Source organism: Ostrinia nubilalis, chromosome 4, assembly GCF_963855985.1.
Source record: "Ostrinia nubilalis chromosome 4, ilOstNubi1.1, whole genome shotgun sequence".
NCBI classification, from domain to species: Eukaryota; Metazoa; Arthropoda; class Insecta; order Lepidoptera; family Crambidae; genus Ostrinia; species Ostrinia nubilalis.
This window is the reverse complement of record NC_087091.1, coordinates 15,005,824-15,019,291: the sequence shown is the minus strand read 5'-3', so window position 1 is coordinate 15,019,291 and position 13,468 is coordinate 15,005,824. Positions and strand designations below refer to the sequence as shown.

The 13,468-nt window shown below is 34.8% G+C and overlaps 1 protein-coding gene across 1 annotated transcript in view; it reads right to left on the bottom strand.

Annotated features, from left to right (window-relative positions):
- The window catches only part of LOC135071235 (uncharacterized), a 72,470-nt gene that overhangs the window by 33,468 nt on the left and 25,534 nt on the right, over nt 1–13,468 (bottom strand). Inside the window, exon 2 of the mRNA XM_063965017.1 lies at nt 4,124–4,188. The gene's annotated coding sequence lies outside the window, so the exon portion shown is untranslated. The remainder of the gene's footprint in view (nt 1–4,123; nt 4,189–13,468) is intronic.

Genomic DNA, 13,468 nt, shown 5'->3' with positions numbered 1-13,468 from the left:
ATGCCGTTGTCTGTGCACTAGGTTTTGGCTTGTTGTTAAAAAATTTAGTCCTAAGAGTGGCTCATTTGTAACCAATATTGTAATAGCTATAAATAGGCACTAATTTGGTCTTTAATCATATTCATCTTTACTATAATAGTACTATTGATTGTACATGACTGTATGTTGCCTTAAATAAATTAAAAAAAAAAAAAAAAAACACTGATATTATTATACTGTGACTCATCAAAGTCATCATTGTCAAAAATATTGACAAATCGCGAACTGTCACGGCCAAAAAACTGACACGCGTCCGTCCTCCGTAAGCGCCACCGCGCGACTGATTGAGATTGTTCAAGCCGTCATGGACGATTTTTTCCACATTTTTTAACATTGTAACTAAATAAGACGCAATATAAAAATTTCATCCGTTAAAAGCCCTCAAGTTATTTCTGAACTTTAGTTTAGTAAAAGATTTAGAATCTCAAATCGCTTATTTTAAAAATAAAACCATAAATAGAAAACGAATAGAGGTAACTTTGGGAATTTATTCTATCGAGTCAACTTCATCAAATCGTGTTTCCATCCGTTAATAGCCCTCGAAAATATCCTCAACTATGCCCAATAAAAATCTTAGCCTTTAATTTTACTGTTTAGTACCTCAAAAATGAAAAATGAAAACCTCATTTTCGCCATTTTCTCTGCTACCCGGCCTTAAGGACTCTGAGACTGAGTCCCTGACTCGTAAAATTTGTACATTAAAAAATAAATAAAACATTAGTTACAACATGTTTTGTTCATTGTGTTAATGCACCATTGCTGAATTGGTTTGTCAGGATTTTAAAGCTTTACTAATCAATACCTAAGAAGACTAAGACCTATACCTATCGTACATAACATTTGACCTTTTCTTTATCGTTTAACTTTTTTGCATCTGCATCATCGACTAAAACCTTGCTTCAAGTAGGTACCTATTCCTTTTAAAAATAGAAAATTTTCCTTAAGAACAAGGTAAATACATGAATAACTCGAGATTTAACTTTGACCATCTCACATCTTAAATTCATGTTATAGCACTACAGCACATTAATACCCCATTTGCCTTTGGTAAATTAGAGAGGGCGTGTTCCTGTAGGTCAAATAATCTGATGATGATCATGCTGAAATTGAGAATTTGGCGTACACTTCCCACGATGATCAGGCGAGTTAAGGATTAGTCGTCTCTTACGACATCCACTTGAAAAGTGGAGGTGGTCTTATTGTACTCTATCGGTACCATTACTTATATTCTGATTTATAACCTTTTCCGGCTTCTCGCTGATTATTTTGTATTAGTTGCATTTGTCAATAAAATGCTAGTAATCATTGCCTAACAAGACATTCGGTCTGAAAGCAATCATCACGTTTCGTAACACGAACTGAGCTTCTGTAAGACGTCCAAAGTGAATCTTTTTATTTTTAATTTCAATAGAATCAATTTGTGCTACTGCTCTACGCAGTCGGTGTAACCGACTTTGAGTCTTATAATTATTAAAACTTAAGACAGACGTGTCAGCATAAAAAAAATAACATTTTCTTATTTTTTAACACTGTAAGTGCGGGTTGACCTGCGCAATGAGTGTTCTGTACACCAAAAGGTAAACAATATTGGCATACGAATCGGTTAGTGTTTTTGAGTTTATTTCGCAAAACCATTTCGATATAATAATCATCTGTTTATCTCCCTCTCTTCCACACCCTATGATAGGCATATCTTACATAAGTTAGAGAGATAGTTAGACTGATGCAATCGTAAGGGAATAAGATCTTTAAAATAAGAGTTGTTACGAACACTGTCTGCATTTGGTAAGTGAGTATGTAACTAAGAACATATTAACTTAAAATGCATACTTACAAAAAGTTTAGTAACAAAAGGCGCCTATAAAGATTTTTCCTTATCTGACCTAATGAATCAATTAAAAAGGCTTATTTAAAAGTTGAATGTTTAGACTAATCGTATGTGCTGGATTATTTAACTGTGCGTGTGCAACCTTAATTTCATAGCGAAGATAGATGGATTAGGCAATGAGATGACAGATTTTGCTGACTCTTTACGTTACATGTATCTTCAATTTTAAAGTAACGTTGTTAAGTAGTAAGTTGTTAACAGATGATTTTAGTTTGACTTTGTAAAAAGTTTTAGTTAGGTAAGTGTTACTCTCATTTGTAAGTTTTCTCTTTTTTTCCACTGAAAAAGTGCCCTGTTTTAACTAAAGATATATCAATAAAAATGAAAAAAAGGCATTGTAACGCAATATCATCTTTATGTATTGACAACACACATAATAAGTAATTGCAATGAATGGTATGTAATGTAAGTTGACTATTATCTGCATTTGTACGCTATTCACTACCGGGATGCAAGTAAACGCCGATCGTTCACAGCTAATGACATTTTGTAATGCTCAAGTGGTAACGCAAAAGTGCTCAAAGTTTTTCTAGTGTAAGTCTTAGTTACAAGTATAATTTAGCAGATATGATAATTATAATTAAAGGGTAATTAACACGAACTAAACAATACTCTTTATGCTATCAAAATATGATTTTCTCATAGATACTGTAGGGAAAAAAGAACCTATGACCACGGTAATACTATCATACAGTATTGTAACTTCATATACACGGACGAAACGCGAGCTTTCCTTCGAAATTCAAATCTCGGTATGCGCTCGGTATGCAAAAGTCGCGGGTGTCACGAATGTGCCACAGTAATAAACGGACGATGTCTTGTTTTTTAAACAGTTGGTGCTTTTTTTTATAAAAATAATTACAAGTATACCTATTTATACAGGGTGTTAGGTAAATGGTTTTATAAGCCGACACTAGCCCATGTTAACATATGCATGTAAATGGTATGGTGAAGTCAGTGATATTCTTTTTTTTTAATTTTCATACAAAATAAAATTTATAAAATCAGATTTGTTTGAAAATTAAAATTATTAAAATGATGATATAAATTTTCTGACTTCACCATACCATTTATATGCACATGTTAACATGGCCTAGTGTCCACTTATAAACCCATTTACATCCCATTACATCTTAACACAATTTTTTTTTAAATCTACTAATCACAAAACAACATGCATTTTTATCGTATTTCATTCACAAAGTAGGTATTTTGTTTGTCAAAATAAAAAAAAATACAATCACAAAATACATTCACAAAACTAGATAGAAATTCTAAGTAGGCAGATGTAATGAAAAAAGGGTCTGCAGGTGAGCAGCCCTATCGCATGTTGTCATACGGTGACGTACCGCGCGGCTGTTGACATTTATTTCAAAAATATGGCTGAGTTGGAATACTGTATAGATAGTATTACCGTGCTATGACTTTGGGTGACAAAGTTCGTTTCAGCCAAATGACGTCCACAGCTGGACAAAGGCCTCCCCCAAGGTTTTCCACAATGAACGGTCCTGGGCTACCCGCATCCAGGCTTCAACGCTGTGCGTCAGATTTCCTGCTTCACTTAAGCAAGCATCGTTTGTGAATACGGATGTTCAGCTTCTTTTTGCCTCTAGGGCAGTTTTAATTGTTGTGCCTTACTACTGTCTGGCGCTAGCAACCCACAGTTTGAAAGCCGCACAGCTAGATATAATGCAATGTTATGCACTCATTCGTACCGGGCACCGAGCTGCACAACAGAGAAAAATCTAGATGTCGCAGTAATGAGAGTAGGTGACGTAGACCAGGGAGAACGGCCAGAATGTGTCGTATGGACAAGTCAGAAATGATAGAAAATTATTTGTAATAAGTGGATATGAAACTGACAAAAAGAGGTATTCCCATCTGCTGCCTCCCGAATAGGAAAAAAGTACAAAGAATATAAGTGAGAAGTTAAGATTTGTCTTCAATAATGTGCCAAAATATCTGACCTTACTGAGTTTAAGAACATTTCTTAAGAGAGGGAAATAGTTTAATTTTGTTTTCTCAGAAAATGATTTTTTTATGTTCAATGTTATTTCAGGCTACGTTAGGCTCAGCCACAGCTTTAGTTCACTTTAAATCTTTCGTCTCTTCACCATGAAGATGCCAGATTGTGTGGCTATGTGGGGCTGCTGCTTATGATATTTATTACAATTATAATATGCTCTTAATCCTTACCTAATATTCGTAAAACTGTCCGACTAATAATGACACCGGTTGAAGGCCGCTTGTTCAGCTTGGATCTGCAAAAGGAGAAAAATATTTATTAATACCTTAATGTGAAAGAAAGAACAAAACAATAAACAACCGTATATTTCATTATCTTAACATCTTTGATTTTAAGTAGTGTGCTGTACCACAGCTTTAAAATATTATAAAAAAATCATTTGTTGTTTTGTCAATGATGTGAATTTGAGTTTTTAATAATTGCCTAATGAATACTGCATTTAAAAATGCATTTCTGTATATTCAAACTCGAAAAAATATACCTATGTAAGAACTATTTGTGAAAACTCTTTTGGAAAATGTAAAGTTAATTAGTCATTCTATTATGTGTAATAAAATGCTGTTTTTTTTCTAACAATAAAATAAAATATAAAATGTAATGAACTGGCTGTTCTTGTCGAGCAGTAAACTCAGTCGTCGCTCTTTTTTATAGATTTGTGACACATAGCGTGGGGTGGTGAAGCTTAGGTCAGATATAATTGATTCAGATTCAATTCTTCGCATTGTCGCAATTACTTGTCAGCGAGTTTGTAGGCAATGAGGTAGCGTGTCTAAGAAACTGATATATCTGTGACATTTATCTTATTAGTAAAGCCGCGTTTTTTGCCCTCAACAATCAACAAAAACATCTCAACATTCAACAAAATTGCCTACAAAAATGTTGAATGTTGAAAACACGCGCTGGAGACCCGGCTTTATAGGGTTATACCTCTCAATGTTTTGTAATAACAATTTGCAGTAAATAATGTAATACACGTAAATTTATCCTCAATTAATTCTATGTGAATACTTTTTTGTACTGTGAGAATGTTTTTTGTCACTACAATTATTACACAAATTATTTTATAATCAGCTATTTTATAAAATAATTTGTGTAATAATTGTAGTGACAGTTGTAGTAATGCTTGAGAATATGTTTGAGATATTGAAATATGAAAAAAGTTCATTACGTGCGTACACTATGCAGACTTTATTTGTGTTGAGAAATAGCAACTTTATAAGATAAGTTTAACCTTTTTATTTTATAGGTCATGCGCTAAACTCAGTCAGAGACTGAGGTGTGGGAGCGGCACGGGAGGGGTAACATTGACATATTATGACGTAACCGAACATATAAATCTGAAGGAGATGTGAAGTGTAGCTGACGTTTGATATTATTCAATACAACATACATCTGTTTCCGCAATTTATTACACCGATCTTGTCGCGACAAGGAAAAATTTCCGTGCTTTTAAGCGATTTTGTGAAAAATATTATTGGCAGGTAGTTGCTAATAATTGCTCATAAGATAGGCCCCCCTTAATTTAATTTATTGTCCGTGGTGCATAATCTTTTCTTAAAGGTTTTAAACCTTTGTTTGTCACCTGTCATCCGCTTTGCAATGGAGGGAAGTCGAACCTTAATTTCGAACTCCTCCTATGTTCTTCTGATTAATTTCGTTGCGGGTCCAATGACAGTTTAACTTTCCCCCGGGACAAACTTGACCTTCATTGGTTGGGTTTTTGTGGCGGTCAAGCTGTAGATCCTGGTTACACAGGAGTTGCAGTGGTGGGAACGAGAGGTGGGAATAGTCCCTTTTGACGTTTGATATTACAAAAACACGAGAGGGTCGTGCCGCTACTATACCTTACACACTGAGTGAGATAAGCGCTAGACCTAAAGGTTGATGTGCTTTCATCCAAACTCGTATAATTGCAACATTGGAAAATCTCAAATTTTGTTCGAGCATTATTTCCATTGCAACTTGGGAAAGACTTATAAGCAGCAACTGCTGCAAGCAAGCTAAGCAGAAACTTGCGACCGCTAAGATGCTATCTCCGCAATACAAAATTCAATTACGTCTAACACTGGATGGGCAACTTAAATCTAAGTTACCCGCCTATCTAGGCGGAATAATTATGACTGTACTATGCTATATTTAAGTTTAAAATATTGTAATTGAAATCTGTTGACGAGCTAATATTGTTTTCGTGTCAAATCCACGTTTCTTTTATAACTTATAAAACTCATTTATTTATGCAAATAGGCTTTAAAAAAGCACTTTTACACTTCCCAGTATTAACCCTACCACTGCTTCAGGACAATAAATGGGCCAGTGCTGAGAAAAACAAGAAAACCTTTAAGAAATTTGAGATGAATTAATTCATTAAGAGAGGGCTGCAGTTGCCTGATTTATCTACAACTAGCTTTCCGCCCGCGGCTTCGCCCGCGTGGAATTTTGTCTGTCACAGAAAAACTTTATCGCGCGCGTCCCTGTTTCAAAAACCGGGATAAAAACTATCCTATGTTCTTTCCCGGGACTCAAACTATCTGTATGCCAAATTTCATCAAAATCGGTTGCGAGGTTTAAGCGGGAAAGCGTAACAGACAGACAGACAGACAGAGTTACTTTCGCATTTATAATATTAGTTGGGATGGGATTTGAGACATCATGAATATGAAATGAGCCTATGGATCCTTTTAACTTAGGTAGAGCAGGATTTTTATGCTTCGGTAAAGCTTAGGTACTTAATCAAAAATCCTTGCCAATAGTTTTAGCATCAAAAAGAGACTTGTTTTATTAATATTTTCATCACTAACGGGCCGATCGGCATTGCAGATTAACATATTATCGGCGTGGGCTTCAACCATAATCGCTTATAAAAGGAGATCCGTTACGCGCAGACGAAGGCGCGACGACTGACTTTAACGACACAGATAATAGAAAACGCTTTATATTATGTGCACCTCACTTTACAGTTATTTGTTTGTTATCAGACAATTATGGAGGAGTAATGCTGCAGCAAACCCCACTTTTATCCAGTTGAATGTGTTGTGTTGATACAGTTTTAAATTTTAGAACCATGGTTCTAAACCAATCAATCATGATTGATTAGTTCAATCATGATTGACATTTGGATTTTCTAATGGAGGTCGCGTGTTTATTACCCTCAATATGAGCCTCAATACAATCATTTTTGTACAGGACACTAATTCTCAACTATAATCAAATACTAATCATTTGTCTAAATATTGTTATTGAGGATTAGTGTCTCCATACTAAGTAACACCTGTTTATTGGAAAAAGCATATCTTGACCTCAAAAATATATTATTATTCATTTACTACCTCTTTATATGAATTTCGCTGGTATTATACGCTTTAAATACACTTGTTTAAGATACTACAAATTGATAGCAATTATTTATAGGCTGCCTAATTCACGACCCGGCTTTGATCCTAAAGGTTAAGGACCTTCAAAGGCAAAACGTGTTACAACGACATTATAATGACAAATAAATAATGTGCGTTCTTGCGACATTTTTTATATTAATAATAGTAATTATGTCTTCGAAGAGATTACTTAAATCTGGTTTTAAAAACTAAGCGGTGTAAAAATGGCAAAAATAGACCACAGATTCGCTAATGATCGTAGAAAAAACGCCATTACGCTTGACATGTGGATGTAAACAACAGGCCATTAATCTGTGGTAGAGTTCCTACGCTTTGGTTTTTGTAGTAAAAAACTGTGCTAATTAAGAATGTAAATACAGTCCAAGGAACAAACTTCGCAATTATTTTTACTTTTGGTGTGACTTGTATCTTTATTTACCTTTCTTGAATCAATATATTCTGAAATTGGCTTTACTGGCTGGAGATTTTTAACTGATTTGACTGCATAATTTTAACTTTCAAGCTTATCTAAAAACAAACATTACATAGGTATGAAATACAGATCGAAATCCATATGTATTTTCCCTAAACGTGACCCAAAGAAGAAAAAGATACAGATATACAAATTGGTACAAAACACGAGTTAACAAAGCTGTATTATTTTCCCTTAAATGCCAAGGTAGTGCAATTCACGGCTGGCCTTTCTGTAAACTGTAGGTATAAATACATATAATATGCCTACTTCCGTGATTTAGTTTAGTTGTAGCCACCGAAATCAGTATCAATGATGCTCTATGTGACCTTTTGCCCACCTACATAAAGTTAATGACGCGTGGCAAAGCATCAATTTGTTAGGAGTTTAATTAACTTGCACTTGTTTGTTGAAATGTGGATTAATTAAGGGTCTTCAGTTGGGTGGGCAAAGGGTATTGTGGTGAAGGGTTACAATATAATTGATATTGTGGTGTCAATAGTGCTGACCCGCAAATTTAATTGCATTAGTTATTGAAACCATTCGTTATTTATTACCGCTATCCACCAAATATCTAGCTAGACTATTCGCTATAGATTTTATTCAGTGATTGTTTTCAACATGTTTAAATTAGCTACAATTACAAAACTTTGAATTATAATTACTCATCAAATCTTAAACGAATGATGAATGTAGAGTTTGCATGTTATTCTTTAAACTTAAATAACAGGTTGAAAACAGCCTTTTGAAAACTGTAAAAGTTTGTACACATTTTTAATAAGAGCAGTTTACCAGTCATGTCACGTCTAGTTAGAGTCGTTAGTGCACTAATTCGTACTTGCGGCGGAAAGTTCAGTTTATTTAAAACTCTTACTACCTGTAGGTAAGTGGCGAACAAACATAACGACATGCATTACGAACGTGTGCATAATTGACGTGCGGTCCGTTTCACACTTGGGAGTGGACTTTCGCTAGATATTGGCTCTCCTTGCGGTTTCAGTTACAGCGCCATTCGATGCGGACGAAAGTGGAACTTAGTTTGAAAAGTGAATAACAAAGTAGTTACTAAAGATGACCTAAACTGAACTGTCCCACCAAACTCATTGGCAGGGGGGCGCCACCATCGTTCAACTGTATAGTTTCCAACATGGCAAAAATCGGAACCAGCGATCCGGTATTGACGGTGGCGCCCTCCTGTTAATGTCACGGGTTGGACAATTCAGTGTATTGGGTCTATACTAGTTCTTGCCCGCGACGTCACTTTGGACCCCGTTTCGTCCTCTTAGGGGGTGAATTTAGGGAAATCCTATCTTGTCTTGTCATAATTTACACGCAGATAGTTGCGTGCCAAACAACGCGATCGTTTGAGTTGGTATAGAAACTGCATAGCTCAAACTAATCATATCAACTTTATAATAGTATACCTGATCATTTACTATTGTACATTATTGTACGCTATATTTAGCGTTATTGGAACTAAAGTGATTGATCACAAGTCATGTCGCTACTTTCCTATCAAGAAAACATAAATTGATTATTATTGCACACTTTACGCTGCTAATGCGCCGTTATATGCAGAATATAATGCATGGGTTTCACTGCACATTTGCGTCGGTAACTTTCTTTGGCTATGGTAAATATCGTTATATTTAACACTAGTTTGAACTTGTACACTAAGAACTAATGTCATTAGGAATATGTACTTAGTCCGCGTTGATAGAAACTGCCTCAGTGTCCTTTACCTTGCAATCGTATAGGTATAAGTTTACTTAAATGATTAGTATTAGTACAAAAGCAGCGAGGTGTCAATTATATTCGAAAATTATTGGTTTCAATTGATAAAACAAAAAATTGCCTTAACTGCAGTAATGTAGAGCTTAACTAGCAATACAATATCCCAATTTTAAGTCTTAAAAGAAGGCGGCAGGCTTTGAAGGCGCTGGATGCAGGCCGCTACCAACCGTGCGATGTGGAAGTCATTGGGGGAGGCCTATGTTCAGCAGTGGACGTCCTGTGGCTGAAATGATGATGACGATGATGAGTCTTGAAAAGTGTGATTTGCTAATCATACTCTTCCTATAAGCATAGCTAAGATGAGCATAAATAAAAAAAATACGTCGTGATCGTCGTGTTATTATTTACTTCTTTTAATTTATGTTAATTAATGTTTTACGGCCAATTAACCTTGAACAAAATAAACTAAAACACAACGACGTTTGGAAGTTAACGTACAGACTTTTAGTTATTTTTATCACACATCAAGTATTTTTCTTTAGTCTAGGTTGTGTAGGTAGGTAATAACGAATTAAACGAATCAGGTAAGTGTAGTCTCAGGGTCTATCCATTTTGAGGTTTCCATGAATCTTGATTTTTTTTCCTGTTAGCATAAGCTCTACCACGTGTATGGCCTTAATTTTATTGGTTTGGTTTATTCAGTTCAGAAAATTACAAGATCACTCCCTTAATTCTCAAACAATAAAAAAATTATTATCTTTAATTCCTTATGACTTATTCGGTTTTTGTGAAAAGAAAGAATATTTTTGTGTTGATTTATTGGATAACCCTTATAAATAAATAAGGGCACTGTCAAGCAAATAATACCTAACTTACCTGTTCAAATGCCACGTAACGTAACAATAAAAATATGATTGAAGGCATAACAGTGTGACAATCTAATTGCGTATTACCGCGTTGTGCGCGTTAACTATAGGCCGTTTCACAGCCTTGCTGGCCAAACATTACCTTCTGCAAATTGGTACTAAAGTCAAGGACCGGGCTATCGTTATGTCATCATGGTTTTATTTCCCGCGTTATTAATGTGGATTTAGGTTATGAGAGCACGCGCAGGTATTGTGCAGTGACGTCACTAATGTTGCTTTGTTTGCCGCGCCACAGATTAGACAGAATTATAGCAATAACTTTATGATAAGCTGCGGTTTTTTTTATTGGCTGGCTGTTCGAACATGATTATTGAAATTAATTAAATAAAATAACCTGAACTGAAATTAACGTGATACCCTACAAATCGTTGAATCCTTTCTATTTTACTATATCGGTGTGATGACCCAATCGAAACAGGTGGTAATTTTTTTCTTAAATTATTTCAAACTTTCCAATAGTAGAGTTTGGAATCTCTTTGTTTAGGTTATTCTTGATGTAGTTAGTATTTATTATGTTCTTCTCCTCGCGTTTTCAAAAGAACTCTATCAGAACTCTACAAAACTTTTCTCATTTGTAGTTTTCTTGTTATTGTAGAGCTGATGATGAAACAACGTAATGGCACTTACGTGGTTTATAATGTTATTTTACGAGTGCAAATTAAGTAATCGGATAAAGTTAAGCCTTTGCCCTAATTATCGTTTAGACTAAAGAAAGTTAAATTAAGATGGTGCAACCCAACCTTAGTATTTTTCTTTTTTACTTTGTAGTGGGTAATACAATGAATAGTTAAGTTATTTAAACAATCATTGAAGTTGTAACTCCTGCTCTGTTTGATACAATCGAAATCAGTACAATGGTGTAAGTCCAGGCCATGTACTAATTTCCCTTTATGTAACTAGTATCTACGTTACATAAACTAGTTCTATTAACAACTTAGCTCTAGTCTAGTCAGATCACTTGGAGCATGACCTTAGATACCGGTTTTAACAAAACGGCATAGAAAAAGCATTGATTAAAAACACGAAGATCGTTTATTGCAAAACGCTCTATGTTCCGGCTCGGCGTTACTCTGAACGTATTCATAGCAACTTAGCCCGTGACTTCGACTGAAAGGAAGTATTCAAGCATTAATTTGGTTGTAGGTTTACTAAGATCTACAGTAGGTAGGTCTGAATTACATACAGGAACGGGGTTTTACTACCTTACTTTAACCGTAACTATAACAATAACCAGTGTTTTTGGATGGAGTTTGTCAGGTTTTGACGTGTGTTAAAGTTAATGTAAGATGGTGCAACCCAGCCTTAAAGTTCAAAATTTCATCTGATTTTGGCCATGCGAAAAATAACCGGCTTCTTTCTCATATTTTTTTACCTTAACTGGCGAAATTTAAGCGAAATTAAAAGGTGAAGACAAATGATACACTCGTTTGATCTTGTCGTGTTTTATAAACTTATCCACGATAGCCATATCTATGTTAAAGCAATGCAATATACAAATTTTACTAACACTAAGGGACTTAATAATTTCATAACTCAGTTAACATACAAGTGAGAATGTGTGAATGAGTTGACATTCACCTGTTAGTACGAGTAATTTGTGTTAAATTAGTTTTTATTTAATTTTTTTTTATGCTAGACAAGGCAGGTATTTGACCGCAATCGCACCTGGTGTTAAGTGAGATGCAGTCTAGGATGGTACATATCTGCCCTGTAAGTGCCTATTCACTCTTGCCTTGAAAACGCGAGTCTTCACTTGAGTCTGATAAATGATTATTGGTTTACAGAAACAACCAAAACATAATAAAAATTATAAAAATACTGGCTACTTAAATATCGCAACATCAAATTTGTCTACCTGGAACTAACCAGTCCTTCCATAAACGTTAATCAGCGAATCCGCAATATTTTATGGATTTGGTTCTCTTCTCTGAAGTCATAAAACCTTCTTTATGGTGGAAGGAAAAGTTGTACCATCGTTCGTGAAGGGATTAAAACCCGTCGTTAATTTGGAGCGTTACATTATTATAGTTAACTTTCACTTAATCCTTGGTTTGGTTGGAGGCATTGTCTCGATGCGCCGGCGCCGGCATTGAGGCGAGGGCTGAGACGTTCACCTCTTGGGCAAGGTCAGAGGTGTTAAAAAAGGTATTATACTTTCTAATGGAGCTAAAAGTAACTAGTTTTATAATATAGCTATCCAATATTATACACATTTTGTAGCTGAAAGCTTTGAAGCTCGGAAATAAGTAAGAAAAGTAACTTTAAATTGACAGGGGAAAAACGTCAACTGACGTCTACTATGTGTTAGAGTCATTTATTTTGTCAGCTATTTCATTTTAAATTGGTAGAACCATGATACAAATCTAGATATGCTAATCCTATTTTATGCAAATCTGTGGTATAGAAAAACGTAAGTAGATTCTGATAATTGTAGCCATTCATTATATTGATTGGAAATAACAAACGTTTTCCTGTTCCGCCTAAATAAGTAGATAAGATGCAAATCATTTAAACATACAACTATTACTTTGCCTCGGACAAAAACTAAATAATCGTCTTCAAGATTGATGTTCAGTTGTGATCAAAAAATCTGATGTCGACTCACAAACTCTACAAAACAGAAGAAAAAACAAATGACGAATCAGCCGTCATTTGGGTTTGTTTTTGTGGGTTTTTATTTATAACAAAAGTTTTCCTAAGTAATCATTTTACCTATTACCTACTCGTATCAATAAAAATAGAAAGAGTTGTTTGATACCCTGATAAATGCAAAAGAATTGGATATTGATTGAACAATTTTTAAAAAGTAAGAAGTAATTTAATAATGACATAAACAACTGTGTACTTACCTTAAAAGGTATTGTATGTATGAACTTCAGATCACTTATAATGTCTTTGTATTGCACTTATTGTATTCTCTGACTCTCCAATTATATTCTGAGAATGGCTATGATTCAATGATATTTCTCAAAATTGGACCAGATGGGCATAGTTGTCTTTGTTGTTTCATGT